This window comes from Cavia porcellus, unplaced genomic scaffold, assembly GCF_034190915.1.
Source record: "Cavia porcellus strain 051 isolate PalLab524CR breed Dunkin Hartley unplaced genomic scaffold, mCavPor4.1 scaffold_4, whole genome shotgun sequence".
Lineage (NCBI taxonomy): Eukaryota > Metazoa > Chordata > Mammalia > Rodentia > Caviidae > Cavia > Cavia porcellus.
In genome coordinates, this window is record NW_026947487.1 from 22,540,703 (window position 1) to 22,566,800 (window position 26,098).

Here is a 26,098-nt window from a genome sequence, read left to right on the forward strand (position 1 = left end):
TGATCAAGGCTCTTTGGGATTTTGTGTCTCAGTTACCTGTATGCTAAATTATTTTACCATCCTTGGAACATTTTCTTCTATGATTTGTGTGTGAGTGTGTGGTACCAGGGATTGAACTCACAAACTTTCACCTGCCAGGCAGCCGCTTATGCTACTGAGCTAAATCCCCAGCCCCTCTTCTATAATTTTGTAAATAGGTTTTTTCATGCCATCCTTGCCATCTTCTTGTTTGTTTGTGTTTTGTTTTGTTTGAGACAGATCTTGCTGTGTAATCGTCCTGGTCTTGAACTCATTATGTGGTCCAGGCTGGCCTTGAACTTTCAGTTACCTTCCTACCTTAGCTTTACAAGTTTTGCACTTAGAAGTATGTACTACCATGCTCAACCTTCTTGCCATCTTTTGACTTTCTCTTGCTCCAATTAACCTTAGGTTAGTTTTCTTTGTGTTGTTTAACAACTGTTAGAACTATTTCCTCTGTTCAACTGTCTTAATTATATCTCTGAGAATATGGTCACATTCATCAGCTCCTTCTAAGTTCTGACTCTCTTGGTCACTTCAGCAGTCCATGCTTTGAATAGAATGTTTGATTGCATCAACTTCTATTTGGTGCTTTTGTGGATACTAATTCTTTTGTTAAACTATTATTCATGTTTTGTATCAATTTTATTAGCTCATTGCCTGTTTATTTGTGTCTTCTTTAAGATCCCTGATCATTGTGCTTGGTAAGTCTATTACTGGTTTAGTATATATCTTACTTGAGCTTGCCAAACTCCTTGTGGTTCTGTTTACTGTTCCTTCTTTTATCATTTCATATAATTTAACCATTGGGTCTTTTTATTTCTTCCCTATCAATGCCCATTGGATCAACTTTGGAGGTTATGGGGGAAGAGGAAGATGTGGGTTTTGTAGGCATTTCATGGCCTTTTTTTCTCATGTTTCTCCCCTTCTCTTTCTCCTTATCCTTCTTCTTCCCTCCTCTTTCTCCTCCTCCTCCTCCTTTTTCTTCTCCTCTTTCTCCTTCTCCTCTTCCTCCTCCTCCTCCTTCTTCTTTTTCTTCTTCCTTTTATACACAATTTTGATGAGAGTTACTCTGACTTTTTCATGAGAGGTATTATTTAAATTAATGCACAGGTAATTTTTATTCTTTTTTCATGCATACAAACAATTCATATATATAATTTATATTAGATGAAAGTAAGAAAAGAAGAAAGATATAAGTAAAAGAGAAAATAAAGTAAAAAGAAGAGGGGAAAAAAGGAAAACAAAGAAACAACTAAAAGGAAAAACTCATGCAATTGCAGAACACAGAATGAAAGCATCCTCCTTGTTTCATTTATATTGCAGTCTGAGTTTGCCTGTGTCTTTGAGCTGGCTTAACCACCCCATTATTTGTTTAATACCTTGCCTGTGATCTAAGTGGCCTGTCATTCAGGATGGCCTCTGTTCCATCTCCCAGCTATAAACTGTTCTCTGGGCATGGGTAACCACAGGCCTTTGTCTCTATCTCAGGATTCAACCACCTCCATTTACAGAGGAAGGAGAAGGTGCAGTATGATTGGCCCAGCACCCAGTTCTCCAATGACTTCTGCCAGGGCCCTCTCAGTCTCCACTCCTTTCCCTGCATGGCAAATCCTGTGGCTGCCTCATCAGTTTTCCTCTATAAGGTTTCTACCTAGGGCATGCCTAGACAGCCTTTGGCCAGGGGTCACTCTGTTTCTCCACCTGTAGTTTTCCTTGTTCAGTCTCCCAAATCATCACTTTCCCAAACAACTTGGTGAAGCTCCTAGCCTTGCAGTGTTCAGCAGCTCCTGTGCAGATGCCCAAACTTGAGGAGGGAGGAGTGCAAAGAGTGTTTTGGTAGACAGGACAATACTGGTGTCTGGGGGAAGGAATGAGCTACTATTTCTATCTGGGGTAATCCTGTGTCTTCTTCCCCCGGGATCCCTCCCTTTCATGGATACTATCTGCTTACACAGGCCCTGAGCCACACTTTTCTCAGTGCTCAAATCCAGGTTCTGAATCAGGGTGGTGCAGTTGTTTTCAACTTCCTTCAGTGCACTCTGGTGTCCTCTCATACATGCTCAGATAACCTATAGTTAAGTTCTTACAAGTTTCAATAATAATTCCAACTTTATTACACATACACTTTCTAAGTTAATGAAATTCTGAATAAACATATACGTTTAAATCAATATTGAAAAATCAATAAAGGAATAATTGCTTAATTATTTTATATAGTTAAGACATTCCTGATAAATCTAATTTTAATATATTTTCCCATTCCCTGTCAAGATCAGACACTAATTCTTAATGTATGTATAAAAACAATAATCCTCAGTAAAAGACCAACAAACTAAATTCTTCATAGACCATACACAAAGTAATTCTCTGAAACAGTTTTCTAAAGCTGGGCTCAAGAGTGAAAAAATGCCTTTTTAGGTGGGAATTCTATTGCACTGCAGGTTGTAATACTCTTTGGCTCACCAAAGCAATCTAGTGGGAGCTATCAGTTGTGGATACAAGTCAAAAGGTAAACTTCTTACAGAGAATTTAAAAGCAATAGTAAAATTAAATAAAATCCCTCTGTGTATAACCTCTTAGTATAACCATGCAGTGACAATTCTAAATAATGTCTGTGATAAAATATTCCTCCTGGAAAACATAATTTTGCTGGTCTATTGGCCATATCCAGGACAAACATGAAGTATTAAAAACAGAAGACCAGCCCCCTCTGCTTGCCCTTGACACACCAGTGCTCATGAATGAAATTCAAACGAAGCAAACCGAAACACATATCAATTAAAACACATAAATCTTTGATAAAATTCAACATCTCATCCTAATTTCTTTTCCTTTGTGATAAAACTAGATATAAATAGATACCTCAGCATGTAGAAATTGTGATGTGAAATTTACATCATAATTGATCTAAAATATGAGAAGCATTTCATTAAAATCTTCAATAAGGCAATGACTGTTAATAGACTTGTTAGTTGAATTATGACTTTCATATTTCCATTGAAATTCCAAAGAATACAATGAAAAAGGAGACAGAAATAAGGTGAATACTGATAGGAAAGAGATGAAGCATCATTACTGATAAGTTATATGTACTTATTAAATCCAGAAAAAATTAATTACTTAAAACCATTAAGTTTAATATGTAGATTCAAGAACAAGTGAAAAACATTATGTCTTGTTTTCCTATTATTTATAAGTTAGGAACTATGAAGTATGATGAAAATATAAAAATTAAAACAACAAAAATGAAAATATTTAAAGATTATACTTAATAAAAATAAGAAAATTATGAAGGAAGCATAATATTTCAGAGAATACAAAAGACAACTTTTAAAATGCTGAATTTCCATATTAGGAGATGAAATTTTTATATACCTGAAGTATATTTATTATTTTAACTTAATACATATGTCTAAAATGATATGCAAATAAAAGTCCCAGTAGAATGTTTTTTAATCTATTAAAACTTCAAATTTACACACAAGAAAAATAAACAGATAAGAATAATTAATGTTTTGAAAAAATTTTGCATAAATCAAGAGAGAAGAAATGCTTGCCCTAGCAGATACTAGTGCATACTATATACTTTTATAAAAATAGGATAATAAGATGTTAATGTAAGAATTAATTAATGAGGGGCCAAGGATGTATCTCAGTGGTAAATGCTTATTGATATGAGGCAGGCCCTCAGTTTTATTTCTACACCGGAAAAAAAAAAAAAAGAAAAGAACCTATGATGATAATCAATAGACATGTATAATATAAATTGGTAGACCCAATAAATAAAATGAGAGAAATTAGTATTAGTGATCAGGTACGTCCTTTAATATTATGTATTGTTATCATTTGTTTTAAGATACGTTTAACCACCTAACAGTAGTACTTATTATGGTTTGTGTCTAGATGTCCTTTTCCTAAGACTCATGCAGTCATAGGCATTTTCGGAGGTGACTGAATCTAGAATGTATGAAGCTGGGATTAAGGGTGTGGTATTACTAAATCAATCCATTGATTGGTTTGGCACCCCCTAGTCTGGATAAATTAAGAGAGACAGAAAGACATCCTTTCGGTCTCTTGTTGCTTTTCTACCTTTTGTTGTCACGAAAGTTTGTTCCTGTGCCATGTGCTACCCTGCCTTGGAGCTTCCAGCTGATTATTAAATGGAAATCTCTATAAACTGTGAGCGAAATAAACTTTTCCCACCTTAATTTTGGACTTTGAGTACTTTCTTTCTTTTTTCCTTTTTGGACCTGAGTATCAAACTTAGGACTTTGTGCTTGCCAGGCAGGTAATGTGTTGCTGAGCTATACCCCCTCTCCCACCCAATAAGATAGTACTTAAGAATTTAGAATGTGTTACAAAATTTTTAGAAACTAGTAAGTATTGCAAAGAACCATAATAGAATAATAACTTTGATACAATAATTCTGGGAAAGATTTACCCTGCCAAACAGAAACAATTATGATGAAGAATATATATAAACAACTATGATGAAATTGCAGTAAGGTATTGATGTGGAAATAGAGAAGTCAGAGTGGAATGCCAAACGGAGTCATTTATGTAAGGAAATATTCTTATGTCAGAGAAGACACTGCAGAGTAGTGAGACAAGCATAGACTATTTAACAAGTAATTCAGAAATCATTGTCTAGAGGAAAAAAGCAATTCCTCCCTCACAGCAGATAAACAAAAGGCCAATTCTGTGAGCAAAACATGCATAAAAGAAAATCCCTAAGCCATTGGGAGAAATCATTAATACTTGTATGATCTAAGGAAATAGGAATATCTAGAGCAAAACATACAAAGCACAAACCACAAATCTTAGTTACATGAAAATGAAAACTTCTATGAATAAAAACAAACCATAACTAATGTGGAAAAGATGCCTCAGCCTGGCACAGTACCTGGTGACCAGTTGGTTGCAGTCTCACCTAACATTCAAGATCTTAGTATCTTAAACAAATGATTGAGTAGGATAAGAAGTAATTAGAAGGCAGAGATTTTGTTAAAGGAAAAGTATACTCCTCAAGACAAAATTCAAGAGTGAACTTGAAGAAAAACTCAAGTGTACTCCCCAATGAGAAAACTAAGAGCAAGTTGGATAGCAGCTCTGTCTGTTTTAGGTTTGAGGTTTAAGTACATTGGAGAGACTTCCAAGTGGGCATTGCACATGGATGGTGACAGCCAGCAACGAAAGAAGAGAAGATGACCAGAGCCACAGAAAGATGGCCGCGGCAGTGAGTTCCAGGGCTTGCTTCTCATTTGTTTTCTGAGAATTTGGTGAGTGGCGGGGTGATAACTAATTGGGCTTCTTTCTAATCAGTCGAGTCTCCATCCTCATACTGTGAGACCAGGATATTTCCCACATTGTCGCTTGCTTTATAAGGATGCATACCTATAATCTCAGCTTTTCTAGAGCCTGGAGCAGGAGTGTTGGGAAGCTCGAGGTCAATGTTGGCAACATAGAGAAACTTATTACACAAACAAACAAATAATGAAAACCTTCATATTTTGAAGATACTTGTCCTTAACAAAGAAACAAATCACCAAATGTATAGAAAGCTCTCATCTTAACAAAGAAACAAATCACCATATGTATAGAAAGCTCCCATCTATTAATAAAGATTAATAAATAGATAAGTGGATCAAAGGAATAGGAAAACTACCAAAAGATGCTCTCTGTGGAAAACTTATAATATGTATGCCAGCAACCTGAGGTCAAACTTAATTCAGGAAAAGGTGTATATAACTGTAGAATCTGTGTCTGAGGAAAAGGTACTAAATAGTAGAGAATCAAAAGAGTAGACTACAGTCAATCTCACAAGATTTTATCGACGTTTGCAACTCTCATTGCTCTGTCCTCTCCTCAGGGGGTGATAGCTATGTTACTGTACCTGGTTACATTCTCTTAGGAGGAGAGGCAGGACTTTCAGTCTCAAGCTTGTAGGGTCTGGTGCAGTTTTCCATCTTTTCCTACCACAGTGAACCCAAAGTTTTGGGCTAAAATAGAGGTGCCATAAGATTGAAGCACTCTCTATGGGTGTGCCACACTTGCAACCCACCATTTTAGGAAGCTGAGGCAGGAGGATTGCAAGTTCAGGCCTACCCGAGGTGATTTAGTGAACCTATCTCTCAAAATAAACAAGGTTAAGGATGCAGCTCAGTGAGAAGGCCTTGGGTTCAACCCTCAGTAATAAGGGGCAAAATAAAGATTAGATTGAAGCACATTGGTAAATAGTTTACCACACAAGGATAGCTGTCCTAGAGATCCTAGGGTTCATGTGGACTTCTCAGAAGCAGAAAAAACTGGTCACTGGGATGTTTACAATGATTGCTACCATAGTTGGTCTGCATAGAGACATTTAACTTTGATCAGTGATTGAGTTCTAAATGTGTATATTTATACATATAAACATACCTATAGTCACTCTCCTTATATGTGAGTTCTGCATTCAAATAAATTTGGATGAAAAATATTCAGGGAAATGTACCTTATCACTACTCCCACAATAAATACACAAGTATTAATACTACATATTATAAATACTACTACCACTTCTACTATTCCTATATTGCAAGTATTAATACTCCCATACCACGTGTATTAATGCTATGTATTGCAAGTAAGTAATCTAAAGATAACTTCAAGTATATAGGATGATGCGTGTAGGTTATATGCAAGTGTTATATGTGCCATTTTTTATAAGAGTCTAGGATGTATTAGATAAAGTCATTAGGACTTTAGTCTTCGTAGGGGATCCTAAGACCAGTTTTCATGGATAGCAAAGAACAACATAGATATCAAATGAATTAAATAGTTAAAACCAATCCCAACTTTTAAAACAAGAAAATATTTAACATATGTCAAGCAAAAAAATACTTTCCAAATATAAGGTAATGAAAACATCACAGGTGAAAAAATGTATCTGACTACCTGCAGTAACATTTTGTGCATCAAATATGCCATAAATTAAGTGAAATTACTGTCATGTAGTATAAAAAACATTTTTTTGTAATAAAGGGTTAATGTCAATATTTAAGAAGCTATCAAAAATAATGATTTGAAATGGCAGTGTTACACAAAAAGACAAGGAATATGCACTTATACTTTCTATGACTTATAAAAAGTTACCTTCCACAGTGATCAGTATCTGAACTAGTGACAAGGCACGTGTTTGAGTCCTTGCTCAATTAAAAAAGGCAGAACACTTTCAGAATTGCTCCTGGAATACAAGTAAATGCTCACAAAATAGTTGACATGAGAGGATGCATGTATATGTACATATTTATGAAGGGTATGAAAATGACTTTGGATCTTAATCTTTAGTTATTTTTCTGTATGTCCAACTTTCTTCAAATAGTACCTATCATTTTAAAAACATTTTAAAATATTATATATTTATTATATATTTATGAAGTAGAAGAAATGCCATTAGGTCTTGTTACAAGTCACAGATCTGACACATCACAATGGATATCCCCAAGAAGCTTCCATTTAAGAAGCTGTGAGTTGAGTGGTATGATCTATAAAGGGATTTTGTCTTTTGGGAGAGTGACATAAATAATTCTCACTTTGTATGACTCAAATGTTTTGGAAGAACAGCTGAAGTTTCTATTAAAAAAACATTAGGCCCCTATGAGATTTTCCCATCTCTAAGATGAATGTAATATTTGAGGAGGCCTGAGTATTTTTCTACCTTGTAATCGTACATGAAGAATTATTTTGTGTGGTGCCACAGGTTAAATGCATATCATGAAATTCACTTTCCTCCCTTCTGCCATTTCTGTCACTTAATTCGATGAAAGTCCACAAAAATACAGTATGACTCAGAATATTGGAGCTGTGGCAAAGCGAGAAAAGTTCATTTAAAATTGATTTTCTTTCAGGACTCCTTGATATTCTTCATTCCAATTGTTCACCTCTACTGTAGGGCTCAGTAAACACTTAAGGAAGTCGCCATGCACTGCAGCCTGCCGGAGACATGAAGGAATGTAGAGCAGGATAATCACAACATCATCAACCCAATTCTCCAAGGTAGCTGGCCAATAATGCTATTCTAATTGAATAACTTATCCACAGCTATTTCCCCTGGGAGAGCTGAAGGCTCAGCCTCGGCAAAGAGGCAGATGGTGCTGCATATACAATGAAACCTGTAATTTTCTCTTGCCACTGGACATGTTAACAGTGCGCTGTTTCTGCTTATTCTTTAATATTTTATTTTAGTAGTCCCTTCCCAAATTATCATGTGCCATGAGCAGTCAAATATTGCTTACCAGTGATACATATCATATTTAATTTATCATACCTCTAGCTCACTGAACAACTTAACTTGGTAATCAGCAATCGTATATGTCAGAGTCAGGTGCAAAGTGAAATGAAAATGACAGAAAAGCACGCAATTAAAACCAAAAGGAGAGATGAGTTTTAGGGATGGCACTGCATTAACTAGCAGCAAAGTATGAAATCCTCAAATGCATTCTAATTCTGAGTTTTTAAAACAGTAACTTGCCATGGAGTATTCACACCCAAGGTATTTGAGAAGACGATGGTGAGGTTCTGTTTTCTGCTGTGAGATTGCTTCAACCACTGGGATCTGGTAGGCAACTAAGGGGGCTGTGTGGGTGCTTGATTTTCCTTCTCTAGTGGCAGCCAAAGTTGGAAGAGAAGGAAGCACAGGCTTAAAGGGCAAGCAGAGACAGCCCATCAGCAGGCTAACAATGCGACAGATGACAGGCCCAGAGGCAAACCCAGAGCCGCCAGCCCATCAGACTACACAGGCTGCCAAAGAGCAGCTGCAGCGGTGAAACAAGATCATCCAGACTTCAGTGCTGGAGCCTTGTTGGAGCCAATGATTCTCTGTGTCTGGAAACTACCCTCCCTGCCATTTTCCTTCTCCTGGGAAAGAAGGGGAGGAAGCAAGGTGTAACAGATGCAGAGAGAGAAGATCGCTTTAACACCAAGACTTCCTTGTCAGAAACCATGTTATAAAGAATGCTCCACTCTGCAAAGCTATTTCTCTGTGGTTCACCTAAGAGGAAGGAAGCTTTCTCACCATTAGTGAACAACTACACTATCACTGATGTCTATCCAACATGCCAGTGCATGGGAGAAAGTGCTGGAGGTCACAGGGCAGCACAAGTCAGCCTGATGTCATGAAAATCAGGTGCTAAGATTAGGCTGATTTTATTTTGGAAAGGTAAACCAGTGATGCAGGGCCCTGATGTGAATGATTCATGAAGCCTCTGGTTTGTATTAGATACCCAACACGCCCTTCACAAAGAAATGACACAACAATTAATGTGTCAAATAATAACGTGCCACTAGGAGGATAATTGTACCCAGCATCAGATAGTTATTAGGTCAGGATGAATGCTCATCCTTTCAAAGGCAGCATCTATTCACTCTGGCATCCTACCGTAAGTACAGTATTGTGTTCGTAATCACACAGGCTTAAGCCAGGAACTCTGAATTTTATCTGATTTTTCTCCATTTGGCATAATACTCTAATGATTTCCTACACAGCAAACTCAGTCATGTGAAACACAAATGACTGTGATGAAAGACAGATTGTTATACATGGAGGAGATGCTTCTTTATTTTTCACATAAAATAAAGCATGAGAATTGTCCCTCAGAAGGTTGAAGAATATGTAACAAAAACTATCAGACCTGAGTTTGCTCATGTGTAAAAGATAGTCTTTCTTGCTTATGATTTAATGCATGAGGATATCAATCATTCACATCACAGCCTCAGAAGTCCTTGTTCAATTTCTGGTTCCATAACTTAGTTGATGTGGGTTTTGGACAAGTCATTTAACCTTACTCTAAGATTCCATTTACTCATTTGAAAAACAGAAAAAAGAAAAATCTGCTATATATTTAGCTCTCAGATCTGCTGAGGACGTGAAAAAAGAAAAGAGAGGAAAAAATGTTTTGTAAGTATGGAGGACCATGTAAATATTATTACTGATTTGCCTTATTAATATTCCACATCAATTAATGTTCAATTAATGATCAAGTGTTTTGTCTTTTTATTTTAAGAAAAACTGTGCAGTCATTATTCCTTAAAATCAAAGGGCTTATGAGTGAATGGAGACAACGTCTCAACTACTTGCTTGATATCAAACTAAAATATTTCAATCAATCAAGAATGAGAAAGTGAAATATATACAGTTATATATTTGCTTCTGCATCATGTACTCAAGCATGGTTATGGTGAAATATGAGAAAGATGTTCAGTCATTTGTGGACAGAAAAAAACATTAGGGTATTTCATGTGCTCAGTCCATTGAGCTTTTTCTGTTCAAAGATACTTACAATATAATTGCATGTTATATAAAATACTCAAAGTACTCAATGGGACTTCATGAAAAAAATAGTTTTTACGTCTTATCCTTCTCTGAAGATACAGTCTCGAGTGACATCTTGATTTGGGGGATCATAAATAATAAAAGATAAAAGAAAAATGATGCTGTCCATGACTTTGAATAGCTAATGACTAACTTTCTTACCTTTATGGGGATCTTGTTGAGGATATCAGATAATGTGTAACAACATGATAATTAAATTAAGTAGCACTGCACTAAGACAGAAAGGTTATGATGAATTAATCTGCTGAAGATAAACACTTCTCTAATTCAGATTGAGGAATGCAGATGTGTCTGTAAAATCTTTGTATTTTTCAAAGAGTCCTTAAAAATTACCTAGGCTTACAGGCAAAATAGGATTGTCAGTATAAGTTCATGCCCCATTAGAAGTCTTTTATAGTATTATTTTTAAAGTGATATACTATCACTTCTGGGTCTTAATTTTCAGTAGAGTAAGTTACTAAATCAATCCACCCTCAACAGGAAGAGAAACAATATCTGAAAATTGTGGACACTTTATATATGTGGAGATTGAATCTAGAGTCCTTGAGCTACATTGTTAACTATTTTTTTTTATTGTTTGTTTGAGATAGAATCTTATCAAGTTGCTCAGTTTCCCAGGCTGGGCTTCAATTTGTGATTTTCTTGCCTAGGCCTCAAACAATGCTGAGATTATCATTATGTGTTGCCATGTCTGGCTGCTTGTATATCTTGCTAGTTGGAAATTCATTACAGAAGGGGAAACAACACAGGAGGAGAGGCTTAAGAGTTCAGATGCAAAATGTATAAACCCACTTGCCTATAGTTTTTGGGATCATCAGATATTGGCAGCCACAAAGAGAAGCAGTGGCAACAAAAATGGAAACCCAGCGTGGGTCGATCTTTTCTTTCTAGAAGATGGAAGTGTACCAAATAGTCCTAGGTTTTAGGTAACTTGGGGAAGGAGACATCAAGACAGATTTGCTCAAGTTGGTTAGTTATTCCTGGCATAATTTCAAGATATGAATCAAGTTGATCTTTCAAATTATTCCCTAGCAAATAATAACTTTATGTAACCGTTTGAAAATAATAAACAATGATATAAACTATGACTTTCTTAGACTTGATAATCTCATCAAGGAAGGTGAACCCTTGGATGCTGTTAAGCATGGTTTTAAACTGATATTTTGTAATACTCACTTGACATCCCTTGGTGAATAATACCCCAACCCCTTGAATGGTAGCAAGGTTTCCACAGCTTTGGGGTCCCACTGGCTTAGAAAGTGACTTAGTGTCCTGAAGCGCCTACTTTATCTTTTGCTCCCAGGAATCATCCTCTATCTCTTGAGGTTTTCACATTGCCTCTTATTGCGGGGAAGACTCTTTTAACACTGATTCCTTGTCTTACCCCCACTGACTTGTATTTGCTGAACTCTACACATGTGCATGGACTCACAGTCATATGTGTTCTAGATTTGTTCTAAATGAGTGATTTTTACCCTAGGATCGCACAGTTTCAGGGCCCTCCCCCAGACAATGAATTCAGAATTTTTGGGGATTCTAAATTAAGAAAACAATCTCTATAATCTTAATTTAAGCATCTAACTCAAGGAAACAATTTAAAAGAAATAAGCCCTATGCAGGCTTTCAATTTATGCCAGGGATGACCAAAGAATTCAAGCACTTTTACCCAATCTCATTCAAATTCCCTTCATTTCATTGACTTCTTAACCTCATAGTGACCTCTAATCCACCGATACTTTAAAAATAAATCATCTCTCTTGTTGAACTCATCTTTTAAGTGATACACTATAGTTCTACACTACACAGTCACTTCCATTCAAGGTTTACAACATCCTTATTATTCTCTGTGTTTGTCATACCTGCTAGCACAATCCCAACTATAACTAAAATAACTATTCATCTAGTTTACTTTGACATTCATGTAACAAAATTTTTGCTAAGAAAAATTACATAAATCTATGTGGACTTGATTTGTTTCAACTATTAGAAGTCCATGGGAATCCTTGACATTTCCAGATGCTGTATTCCCTACTATGGTTTGGATCTTAAATGACCCACAGAGGCCAGGTGCTAAGCCTTAGCCACAAGCCTGTTAAGGTGCAGAATCTAAATACTCATATACCTTCCTGATGGAAGTTAGGCCATTTAGGTCATTCCCCTTCTTTTCTTTGTTTCTCTGCCACCTTAAGATGAATAGTACTCCTTTATCACATATGACCACGCACTGAAACCTTGAGCTAAAACAAATCTTTCCTTTTTAAAACTTGCTTGCCTTGGGTATTTTTTCACACCACTAAAAAACTGACTCACACACTTACCTACTTACTTTACTTTCCTGACTCATATCACCTCTATAGTTGGTTGAATAGTGTTGCTCAAGAAGATCTATGGAAGCACTAAGCCCTGCATGTAAATGTGACTTTGCATGAAAATAGAGTCTTGTTGCAGGTGTAATTAAGGATTCCAAGATGAGAGGTTCCTAGGTTTAGAATGAGGTAGGAGAGGAAAATTTGAGACTCAGAGGAAGAATACCACAGAAAGACAAGAAAGATTAGGATTATACTGCCACAAAGTAATGGATGCCAAGAGCCTCCAGTGACTAGAAGAGACCCATAAGGATTCTCCTGAGAGTCAATTGAGGAAGTAAAGCCAGCAATTTGATTTGCATTTTTGCCCTCCAGAATTGTAAGAGTATAAATTTACGTGATTTTAGCCTCCAATTTATGGTGTTCTGTCATGGAAGTGCTATGGTTTATATCTGATTGTTTCCCCAAACCTCATTAGTACATAGTTTAGGCTTTGGGGAGGGGATTGGATCAAGGGGTTGTGACGCTCATCAATGGATCAGTCTACTGATGAGTATATAGTTAACTGTGATGTTGGGAGGTGAAGCCTGGTCTAAGGAGGGGGATTACTCCCTTAGTTCTCTCCTGGTCTCCCTCTGCTTCCTGCTGCCATATCGTGAGCTGTTTTTCCTCTGCCATGCCTCTCTCACATGCTGTCCTCTCTTGGAACTAACTGGGATTATGAATGGAAACTTCCATGCATTGTGAAACAAAATAAACCTCTCCTCCTTTAAACTGTGGGTGTTGAGTATTGTGTCTCTGCAAAGAGAAATTAATGAAAATAGACAGTAAGAAACTAATAAGTTAATAGAATCTTTCATCTTAACACTCCAATTCCTCCACTTCCTTCTGCTCCCTAACACCACTCCAGAGATGCTCAACTATTTTCCTTTCTGTCTTATGCTATTATCAGCATCTATCAGATAACTTTCATTGATTCAAAAATTTTCCTTGATGTTTTGTTTTAAAACTGTGAGTGTTTTTCTTTTGATTCTATACTCTTCTCCAAACAGTGCATTTTCTCTTTTCCTCTTTTTCTTTTCTTTTTTCCTTTTGATGGCTATCTCTCAAAAGAGCTATTATCATTCACCATTCACACTTTTTCACCTCACTTACTCTTTCCATCCAATTTATTTTAATCAAGTCTTTCCATCACTAGACTGAAATACCTTCCATACAAGATATTGTGGTAGCCATTTTGGATTTGCTCTTGTCTTGCTTTGAAGCCCTTTTTGCATTCATTGTTTTGTTTTTATTGGTTCTATTCAGTTCTGTTTTGTTTGATGTTTACTATGTCTAAAGGTATCTGCAGCTACGTTGAAGACAAGAGATATTATGGTAACCATTATTGATTTTCTATTGTTTTGAAGTTCTGTGTGACACTGGTTTGTTTAGATTGGCTTTATTCTGTTTTATTTTGCTTAGTTTTATTCTCTTTAAAAAAATCTCCAATACCTTGAAACTTTAAGTTTTTGACAAAACTCAAAGCTAATTCTGTTTTTATTTTCTCCAAACTTGCAGAAGTTGATATAGTTTAACCTTCCCTCATATGGAACCCTTCCTGCTCTAGGCAGTTGCAAATCTTATTCAGTATCATTGCTAAGGCATACTGGAATAATTGGACAATGACACCTGTGAGTAGCTGTAGTTTTTTTTTACTTTTTTCTTTGTACTTTTAGTGCATTGTTTTAAAATTTGGTAGAGGGCTTATGGTTGATTATTTTTATTATACTTCTATCATAGTCATACACTGCATATGGTTGCCTTTAGCCACAGGGAGAAATATTTATTTTAAGGCAAAAATGGACTCTATTAGCAGCATTCATTGATATGGCAAAGAAAAGCTCTAAGATTGTCAAGTATCGTAAGGACACAAGATATACATTTTTCCACGTGTTGTGTTTCATTATTGTCCTGCCTTCATGGTAGATGAAGAATGGAGATGAATGCTATTCTTACTTCTCAGGGAAGGAGCCCCAGTTGGGAAATAGTTTAATATCCAGAGTGATGCTGGGTTGTAGATGATACCGGATACAAGACTTGTAAGAAATTGTTTTAAAACATGAATGTTTCTAAGTACTGTTTGGATATAATAAATGAAGATTACCTGAAATTCAGATTAGTACTCACGGAGGGCAGGACTGGAAGTGAGTTTGTAACATGATATTTATCATTGCTCATTAATGTGTTCTTTCCAGAGACAGATAGGTCTAGGCTAAAACAATCAATGGAGAGAGACAGAAGAATAGAGAACACAGCAGCTATCCTCTAATAATATGAAGTAAATTGAGGTTTAATATCTTTTACCTCTCTGGAGGGGTAACTGGTTTCTTCCTATATGTCATTTTTGAGATTAATGGAAATTTCTCAGTCACCATTGTGGTAATGATTTATCATGCATTTTTTATGTCACTCCTAACTCTCCAGTTCACGTCCATATACTTTCCAAATAACTACTTGCCCTTAAAATTTTCCCTCAAAATCTGTTTACATCATCAAAAATATTGGATATCATGGTCCTAGAAAACGATACATACATATTATGGGTTGAACTGTGTCCCCCACCAAATTTAAGTCTTGAAATCAATTGGGAGATGGGTGTAATATGACAATCAAAATCAGGGATTTACACATATTAGGCAAGTGTTCCACCACTGAGCTACATCCTTGGAAAATTTTGAAATATTAAACCTTCACTTATTTTGACATACAATCATTTGCTAATGTAATTAGATAACATTAAAGTGGAATCCCAATTTGATAGGACTAGGATCTTTAACAAAAGTGACTCTGAGGACACAGAGACAGAAGACCATATAAGCATGGAGGCAGAAACTGGATTTAACTGTGTCCTCCAAAAATTCATATGTTGAGGCCCCAACTCCCAATATCACTATTTTTGGAAACAAGACTGGAAGTAGTCCTAATAATGTTAGATTAGTCTCTTCTTATAAAGATGTTACTCCTAGCATATTAAGGTTCCGTACTTACGACCACTCTGTCCATCTCTGTTTACCTCAACCCTCACATCCTATGTGAGGACATCAACAAGAAGGTGAGAATATACAAGCCAGGAAGAGAGTCTTTGCCAAAAATTGCCTCAACATTGATTTGGCCTTCCTGGTTGTGGGAACTGTGACAAATACATTTCTGTTGTTTATGCCAACCAGTCTTCTGTGCCTCGTTATGGTAGCACTAGCATGTTAATAGCTGATTGAAAGGGTACAACTTAGGCATCCTCTGGCCCATGTGTGATTGAGCTAGACCTCTATTTTGCGTGTCTGGAGGAAAGCAAGAAACTGAATCAGATACAGACTTACCACTAAGGGAAAGATGTGTGTCTCTCTGAGCACTAATTTTGACTCTTGATTTCCTTATGTCGTTTCATTCTCAGACCTTGGCTTTTATTTTATTGCTCATTTTTCTATCATTTTCATAGATTATAATATTGAGCAAATGTGTCAAATTTCTTAAATAAATCTTTTACTTTCTTAAAAAGGATAAATAACTTTGATGTTCACAGTCTTTTTTTCTTTACCCTTAAGGTTAAACAACCATAAACTAAACTTTTAAAGAAAACACTTATGCACAGAAACTTGAAGTAAACTAAGTTAATTAAAATTTAAGGAAAAGAAAGAAATATGTGACTAAACAATCTAGGTTATGGAGAAGAAAGAGCCTAGGGATTGGAGTCAGAATATATGAATTTCAAGACTGACTTAGCTGTCACTCATTAGATAAATTTCAAAAGTGAGCCTTTCTTCCTTAAGGCCTCATTTTTTTTTATCTGTATGGTGATAGAATCTGACTGGGGTGAAGCTAAAGCACACAGGCTTTTAAAATTTCAGTACGACTGTGATTTGTACGTTTCATCCTCACCTGTGCCAGGCTCTGTTGCAGCACCGGGGGCTGTGAGACTGATTGAGCCGTGAAGTGGACCCAGGTGGGGATGGAAATCTCTGGCTCTCCTGAATAATTTATACGCCAGACCTGGCCAGCCTCGATGCCTTTGCCAACAGTGACCTTGCGGAGAACTTTCAAATGCTGAACATTTATTCCCATAGATTTTCTTCTCATTATTTTCTGCCTCACTGCACTTTTTGTTTTAAAAATTGTTTTGGAACATTTTCTATTACCAGAAACTTTGACAGTATTGGTAATGTTTCCCCCTAACATGGAGAATTAGGCTCTTTCCAAAGCACGTGCATATTGCAGATATATGAACTGTTTTCTTTTATTTCAAGATCAGTTTTTCTAGCTTAGAAATAATAGTCCAAAGAACCAATTCTTCTAAATTTGACTCTATTATCATTACAGCAATAAATTGTGAAATAAAATTATATGTCTATATCATACTAAGGAATAGCATCCTTCATCATTGTAAGATGAACCAATCCTGGAATTCAGAGGAGGTAGATAAACCCAATTTATAGCATAGTGGAGATTTCATGAAGTTTGATTTAGACCTTAAATGAGTTCACTACTGAAAGGAGAAAGTCCTGTGTATGAGCCAAAGTGGATAATAAAGACATTGGCCATATTCAGAGACATAGCTCGAACTCCAGTTTGAACTAGATTAAAAGGACATTAATGTAGAAGCTTACTGAATGTCTCTTTGGGGATGATGGAAACTATTTGGAACTGGATATTGTTTGTGCAACAGTGTGAATAAATTAATGCCACTCAGTTGTTCACTTACAAAGGTTAGTTTAATATTTTGTGAAGCTTTGATAAAGGGGGGGTGGAGAACAAAATGACCATAAGTGGCAGGTCCTGTTTGCATTTCTGATTAGTCTAATTAATTAACTTTAATTTTTTTATTTTTAAAAAGCAAAATAGAAAAAAAGGGTAGAAATAATACAGCACTTAAAAATAACAGTAAGAAATTAATACTAGTAATATTACATATTGTTATCTTAGAAATAGTTGCTCAAGTTGCAAAACCAAAGCATAAAAAAATGAACAATCTAGCAATGATATCACAAACTATTCCTTTTTGATTAACTAACAGAGAATAGGTAACCATACCACTAAGTTTAATTAATTTTTGGTGGTCTTTAAAGTCAACGGAAGCCCAGAGAGTTAGCATGATCAGCAAAACAAATGTTCACAAGTAAACAATATGGAGAAAATACAGGGTTGAGTTGAATGGGAAGGTGCATGAGGTGGAGAGATCAGCTACAGGTTTTTAGGTTGTCTACCTCGTAGTTTAAAACTTTTCTTCGAACAGACATCTATGGAAATTTCTAAACATAAAGTTAGAGAAAATGGATTAATGAATTGCACTTTCATATCACTCAATTTCAATTATTTTTAATATTTTGTTGAGTTGGTTCCATCTTGCGCTTCACCCTCAGTCATCTTCCTGAACATTTTATTTCCCTTCATGACCTGGAGTACGCTAACTACACTCTAGACATCATAGTGTCACTGAGTGGTATCAAGGAGGTCCCCAAAGAGGAGATAGGGAACTTAATTCACCAAACCCCCAAAGTGTATGTAGATTCACTGACTCCCTCCACAAAAAAGGAATTTTCAGGATGCATCAGTGAGAAGCATGTTCTGGTTTTCCTGTTGCTAAGACACATTATAGATGGCCACACCTTAAAAAGGAGGTTTAATTTGGTTCATGTTTTTAAAAAGGATGCAGTCTCTTCAGCTGGCTCCAAGACAAAAGCATCATGCAGAACAGTGTGGTGGAAGTTCATGGCAGTTGGGAAGCAACCAGGGAAACACTGACAGAGAGAAGGTGAGGGACCAGATACAGATCTCAAAGCCAGGTTTCCATAATCCACACTAAGATAAGTGTGCTTCATCAATCCCCAGCAGGATCTTAAGACCAGTGAAGTTGACACTCCACCATAACTGTCATAAGGCCTAAAAATCTTCATTAGGCAGGACTGAAAAAGTATACATTCAGAAAGTACAGAGCATAGGTCCTTGAGAGAAAGAGGTACATTATGGTCTCGAGCTGGATATATTTGTGTGGTCTGGCATGTCTGCAAGATGGGTGATCTATCATGTGTTGTCTTATTGTTCATCAGGTTACATTTGGTGAGAGTCTATTAAAACTGCAAACCGTTTGCATATGTTGAAGTTGAGACACACTGTCCACTAACATTACTCCTTGAAGATGAAGATCTATAGCATGAAGGTCAATTTATAGATGAAAAGCATAGGTATAGAGCCCAACTGACAGGCTTATTGTATCTTTAAGATACTTATAAATTTTTTTGGACTCTGTCCTGGATGGGAAAAAGGCTCGAGTAACTTCTGTGTCCCAAGATGCAATTTTTCTTAAAAGCATGCTTCAAAATTTTTTTAAACTTATTTTTAAATTTTATTTTTAAAATTTATTTGCAGTACATAATGTTTACTTTCCTTATGGAGAATTGGTACAGGTACATAATGCATTGTAATTGCTTTTAAAGACCCTTTTCACCTTGCTTTCCTCCCAGCTCCGCCCATCTTTTGATCTCCTTCATTGCTTTTGCTGTTGTTCTTATTGGAGATTTTGAGGTCTTTTTCATACACCTGACGGCTGTTTCTCTGACTTCTTTTGAGACATATCTATTTAAGTTCTTTGCTTAGTTTTTTTAAAGAGAAAAAAGTGGAATTAAAAATAAAACAGTTTCAAAACAGGCTAATAGGAGAGTAACAGTAATTAACACATTGTGTATTGTTATTGTGGTAGTTACTCAACATTCAAGATATAGGCATCAAGTGTCCAAACAATATTAGCATAAAACATTCTTTTCGGGGCTGCAGATTTAGCTCAGTGGCATAAGAACCTGCCTTGCAAGCAGGCGGTCCTGAGTTCGATACCCGGTACTGATTAAAAAACAAACAAACAAACAAAAACAAAACCATTCTTTTCAATGAACTAAGAGAAACTAGCTATATGTCTTTAACTATCTTGTGTATATATACATATATATATATTTTTTTTTTCCATTTTCTCTTCCTTCCTTCCCTTTTCCTGCATTGGTTTCTCTTTTCTTTTGCATGTCTGTAAACATCTTACTGTCTCAACTAGTATGAGAAGCTCAATGACTAAATGAGAACAAAAAGATACAAAAGATATTGTAAATTGGGAAGAAATTGTATAAAAGTACAATTTTTAATTATGGTATTTGTTGTCTTCTTTCTTCCTTTCTTCTATCTTACCTTAATAGAATTTCACTAGAAACAAACAAGAAATATACTTCAGAATATTGCTGAGTTATAAATACATTTTCCTTCCTTTCCCTCTTCTTTCTGCAGATAATACACCCCAGAGGAATAAAAGCAAATTCTTAAAACTATCTAATGCTTTTCTGAGCATGCCAAGCATAGGTGTGAACAGTTTGGTTATCCTAATTAGATCTGAGGAAGGGTCTTATGGTGCATTTAGCCAATATATTTTTAAAATATCTTTTATCCTATAATAATACTCTGAAATTATTTTTATATGCCACCCATTTGTTGGGGAAAATGTGTCATTTACCTTGCAGAATACTCCATATTCTGAATTTGACTGCCTGCTGGCAAATGATCCTATCTCAGACAGTGGGAGCTCCTTGATGCCTTCAGTTGGATTGTTTCCTTTTTACATGAAGATAGTGCTGGGAGACAATAATCAAAGAGCCAGAGTGCTCACTGATACAGGTTGTCACTAGTGATAAGCATTTTCAGAGGACAGAGTTAAGTGTGTGTCTTTCTTAAGTAAAAACAGTACATGAGTTGATAATGATACTTAAAATCAAATTTAAAATAGTATGGTTTTACTTAATTTCCTTTGTGAAACATTTTCAGATTTATTGTCTCATACCCAAAATGTTAACTTTTACTTAGTGAAATTATTTATTTAGTATCTATAACGTTCTTACTAACAAAAAGACTGCTGAAAGTAACTTACATTTTTGCTGCAGGATTGGTCTCTGATACACGTGTTTTTTTGCCATCACTCAACTTGATGTGCCAATTTTTTCTGGCTTCATTTGTGAATGTCTGTCAAAGCTGTCTCTCCATTTCCATACCTAGTGTCATCGCCCTAAGTCAGTTTATCAATTCTTTAAGTCAAATTATTTCAGCAGTTTTGTAATCTGTCTCCCTCCTTTGCAAACTTCTCTTCCAGCTGGTCTTTGGTTCCTGTCAGAGACATGTTTCTACAACATAGATTTGATGAAAGCAAGTGAGCAAAAATAAACCAAACTTCAATGATTCCTCATTACCTGCTTGATGTACTACAGATGCCTTTCTCTACAGGTTAGAGACCTCCCCTCCACAAGGGGACACAGATTATCAGTCCTCACAGTCTGCAGCTTTCAGAACTCCTGTTAGGAAGCTCTTTCCTGGGGAGACATAAGTCAGTGCCCCTCTGTATCCACTATAGTGTCCGACACATAGAGAGACAGTAAAAGGGACCAATATCACAGAAAAAAAATTAAAATTATCTCATTAGGTCTCTCATTCTTTTTTCTTATTCTTAAGTCTCTCATTAGCTTCTTTTCAATTATTTTTTCTCCTCATTTTGCCTTCTTTCTAAATATACTTAATCTTACTGACTCCTCTGAATCTTTGTCTTTGGTTTTTAAAGTGGAAACTTTGCTTTTTATCTATTCCCTACATGCAATAATTTATTCTCTCCCACTCACACTTTGACACTTATATCTGGATAACCATCAGTACACATCATACAACAATGGTATTTCCTAATAATAGGACTTAGTACCTCTAAGCTGTAGTAGCTATATTTCACAATTTAAATATGTATCTTTACATTTCACCCACTTTTCAATGGCTTATTTACATTCAAGGCTTCTAGTTTCTCAGACATAAAGGAGTCTCTCTTTTTAATTTTTAAACACAAGTTTATCTCAAATTGGCTTAACTATGTTTTACTCCTAGACCTCATTGAGACGAAACTTATTTACTTCTTTCTTTTTTATTTCTGTGTTATTAAAGCTTCTCTAACTAGAGAAGTTATTATTTCTACCAATTGGAATTCTCTAATCATTATTCAAAATTCTGCTTATATACCATCTTTTTCTTTTATATCTTTTACCATCTTTTATATACTATCTTTTTCTTGATTTATTCCTCTTCTGATTTCAAGTACTTCTTCTAGTACTTCTTAGAATTCCAGAAGTTTATGTGTGTCCTACTTTCATCCTTTTTTCCATTATGCAGTACTTGTCTAAGTCCATATATATGTGTCTGGAAATAGACTTGTCACTACATATGTCTCTCTTACATGGTGCAAGAAAGCCCTTTTTTATTCACATAAAGTTTATCCAGAAATTTAATAAATTATAAACTGAAACAGTGCAACCTATCAATGCCCACATTTAATAATAATTTAATAAATTATTGCATGTAGGGAATAGATAAAAAGCAAAGTTTCCACTTTATTCTCAATATGTCTTCTGAAATTCAAAAATGAATAATATATAAGATACAACAGTAGATGTTACTGGGAATCCAATGTATCTTATAAGCCTTTTCCCTAGAAAGACAGCACATTTCCAGTATTTTGTAATCAACTGCATGTTTCCTTGTGCTGCCTCAGTGGTGTTAGAAAGCCACAATTTCCTGTGCCACTTCTATTTTCATGTCTGGGCTGTTTAATTCTTACCTTGTTCCGTCTTTTAGTTGTTCCTCCATTTCAAATTAGTCTGATTAGCAACAGTTCCTTAAAATGTCCTATTACAAAAGAAGAGTTTATGTATTGGAAAAAATGTGTTCCAACCAATAAATTACAGATATGCATTATGGAACTGAATCTTATTGAATTGTCAGTGAAGTGTCCTTGTGTGGGTGGGTGGGGTGCATTGCTAGGCATTATCATTCAAATCAGGTACTCAGAGAAAATAAAATAAAACAGAATCAGTTGGCACCTGAGAAAGTGTGGGTTGTATACAGATGTGCAGAAAAAATCACACATAAAATAAACTGTTAATAAATGTAGTTATTCTACTATATTCCCTTTGTAAATCATTTCCTTAGGGAACTATGAAAAAGCCAGATGCTAATCTGGGAATTGTCCCAAAATTATTCTTTTGAAAAATATTAACACTCTATTACCAAAGGTTTTGCTTGGAATTATACTGAAACTCAGCTCTCGACAACCATAAATGTTTACAAGAAGCAACAAATTGGAGAAAGAGTTATAAGTCAAGGGTAAGCATTTTATAATGGATTAGAAGTGATACAAAGCATGAAATTGTCTTTAAAAATGATCCTATGTCTCTGGCATAGATAGAACTCTTCCTGCCGCTGGTGGTTTGAATACAAGAAGGCACTACTGTGTAGTTTCTGGCAGCTTCATGGAGTGGCTGTCCAGCTTCATTTCTTCTGGAAAAACTGGTGAATGGCACTGTTGCTGCATACTGCAGATCCCCATGTAAATGATTACAATGCCCTCTGTATCTGCCAAATAGTAGTGTTACCTGGGAATTTGATTTGAATTGAAAGATGGAAGAAAGAGAACATCATTTCTCTTGTCTTGTTAAATGCAAAGTTCCTTGTGAGCACAGCACTGGGGTGGTAAAAGCAGGGAAGTGATAAACCTGAAACACACCTGTCACTTCATGAAACTCAGCACTTGGCGTTTTTTGTGAAAGAAATTTTATCTGACTTGGTACCCTGACAGAGTAAGAACTTACGAATGTTTTTGTGGATTAGAAGATTCTGAATTCTGAATGAAGACCACGGACTTACAAAATGGAATAAAATGGCAACATCAAACTGTAGTGCCAGTACAGTTTTTGGAATGAAATTTAAAGTACCAGGACATAAGACTTCTGGTGTCAGTTGCTTTACACACATTAGATCCAGGTCTGTGCTGTACAGTGAAGAGGTTTATAGCGTGGTTTAACTATACACCAAAGGATCGGGGATAGGCATTATGATATGTCTATAGTGTGGGATACGATGATACATCTAATTTTTTTCCATCATGCTAAAGAAACATATTATGAATAGTGAGGACCTTATTAAAAACACTACAAAAGCTAGAGTAATGTTGGTACCAAATGGACCACCTGGTTCTTATTAAGAACTAAACACTCTCTAAATTGCCTTGGGCTTTGTGTAACCTAGTGGTTTGGGGAGAAATGAATCTCTTAAAATATATTTATAACATACAGTGTTAATTAGGTGAAAAAAATAAATTTAACAATGAGTAGATTTAATCTGAAGAACACAGAAGCTGTTTCTCTATGTGGCAATTTAACTATGTCTGACATTGGAACCATTTTTGAAAGCATGTGGTGAGTACATTTAGGGAAGGAAGTCAATCTTGCTTAATTAGAAGGAAGATAACTTTGTACACTCAAAAAGAGTTCAGGCTTAGATGAAGAGACTTTACCTAGTGTTCAATTCCCCCTGTTCAGCAGGTACGATGAAGAGGTCTAAATTCTAGATGAATTCTGGGTGTCACAGGGAACCACGAACTATTTGCTTGGTAGATAAACTGAGCAAACAGATTTTTTAAAATGCCTCTTTAAAACTATCAGTCCAAATCTTTGTAATTTTCCCAAATTGGAAATACTCACAAGCAGCCTTAGCTCAAGCCCAGGAGGGCTGCTGACCAAATGGAGCTCCCTATCTGCGAGGAGGAACACAGGCTCAGTGTGGTACCAGAATGGATTCCAGTACTTTGTGAACCATCAGGTGCCAACCCATGGCTGGCTCCAAACTAACTTGCTATGAACATGGTATTAACTGTTACACACGTACATTCCTCATGCTTCCGACCATCATGGGCAGTGGCCTCCTTCACCAACTATGACTGCTCAGAAAAGATGACAGCATGGATTCATGGAATGGGTTTCTGTGCCCTCCTCCTTGATTCCACAGTGTTTCAAACTGTGTCATGGGAACAGAGCCACTTACAGACTGTGAAGCATCCTTTTTACATGTTTGATGGGATGGTTATCAATTTTTTCATTGATGCTTCTTATGCTCCGTGGTTGAATCTCTGAGAACTTCTTCCACTGTCACCTCACATGCATTGGTTTATCTGGTTTATTGCAGCTGGAGGAACCATGTACGCATGTCTATAGCATGAAAAGTGTAAAGTGGTTGAGCTCTTTTTCTATCTCAATGAGATTTTCTCCAGCCTAGCTGGCTATATCAATGAATAACCTGGACGAACTTGACTGTGGGGGCTTGATTTATTGATTGGGGGTTATGCTCCTCAGGATTGATGGTTTCACTCCATGTGCCCATGCCATGTGGCATCTGCTTGTGACCACGCAGCAGCAGTGCACTACATACCCATTGGAAATACCTTTACCAACGTCCCACAGACTGTACGCACCATCTATGAGTAGTCTGTATGTCCAAACCAGCATTATCTCAATTCTGGGACTTTGTAGGGGAGTAAGAGCTAATAATTACACAGAAAAAAACCCCACTGAACTGATTTTCCCTATATCTTTTGTATGTAACTATTATCAAAATGTAAAAACTATGTTCTGGAATTTTTTCCTATTATATAGCAAACAAGGTAGAGAATTAGTTATTCATTCCATCCCACTGTCATGACGGACTCTGAATAGATTTGGCCAACTTATGTTTACAAACCAGAATGCTGCATTTTAATTTTACAGATTTTACTACATGGTTTTTCTAAATTACTAAGCGAGGTTGTAAAAGTCAGTGTGATAAGAAAACTTCCTTTTTTAAGAAAAAAATTGTATCACTTTACCATTCACTGTGTAAAGAATCATGGACAGAACTTACACTACTCTTTACCATGCTTCCTCTTGGCATGACATGGTTATTTCTTATACAGAAACTTTAGCTTTTTGTAAATTTTTTTTTAAAAAAATTCGTTGAAACACATCTCTGTGGCTCCTCATTCATGTTGTGAATTTTTGCAGCAAGCAATAAACATTTCACAAATGAACGAACATTACACGTCTTCTGACAGTTTTATTAAACATGGGGAAATTACCAAATTTTAAAAACTCCAGGTTTCCAAACTTTTATGCCAACCTCTAACTCTGAATTCAGTGCAGTTTTGGGCTATTACAGGACCTAGTTTGGTTTACTAATTATAGGTCAGTGTTTTGATATCATCCAGGTTTTCCAAAGATCCAACTTTTCTCGATGCCTTTGCCATGTTTTCTCAGAGTCTCTTCCAATAGTGGACGAGTGTCCCCTCTGCATGGTGGTGGTCTTGTTGGGGTGGCCGTCTGCTGAGCATTATGAATCACAGTGAATAATTGCTTTGTTCCGGTTTGGTCTCCACTGTTGCCATCATTGTCACTTGGCTTTATACTACCTGTTTGATATTCCTTTTAATGTGAAACTAGATGCATAAATTCACACTCTTGCATCTTCCAGCATATTGTTGTTTGCTTTTGTTTTGTTA

General features: G+C 36.1%; 1 pseudogene; it reads left to right on the forward strand.

Moving 5' to 3' along the window:
• The first annotated feature begins 23,488 nt into the window (after positions 1-23,488).
• LOC100729018 (monocyte to macrophage differentiation factor-like) lies at positions 23,489-25,048 on the forward strand (annotated as a pseudogene).
• Positions 25,049-26,098: the final 1,050 nt, after the last annotated feature.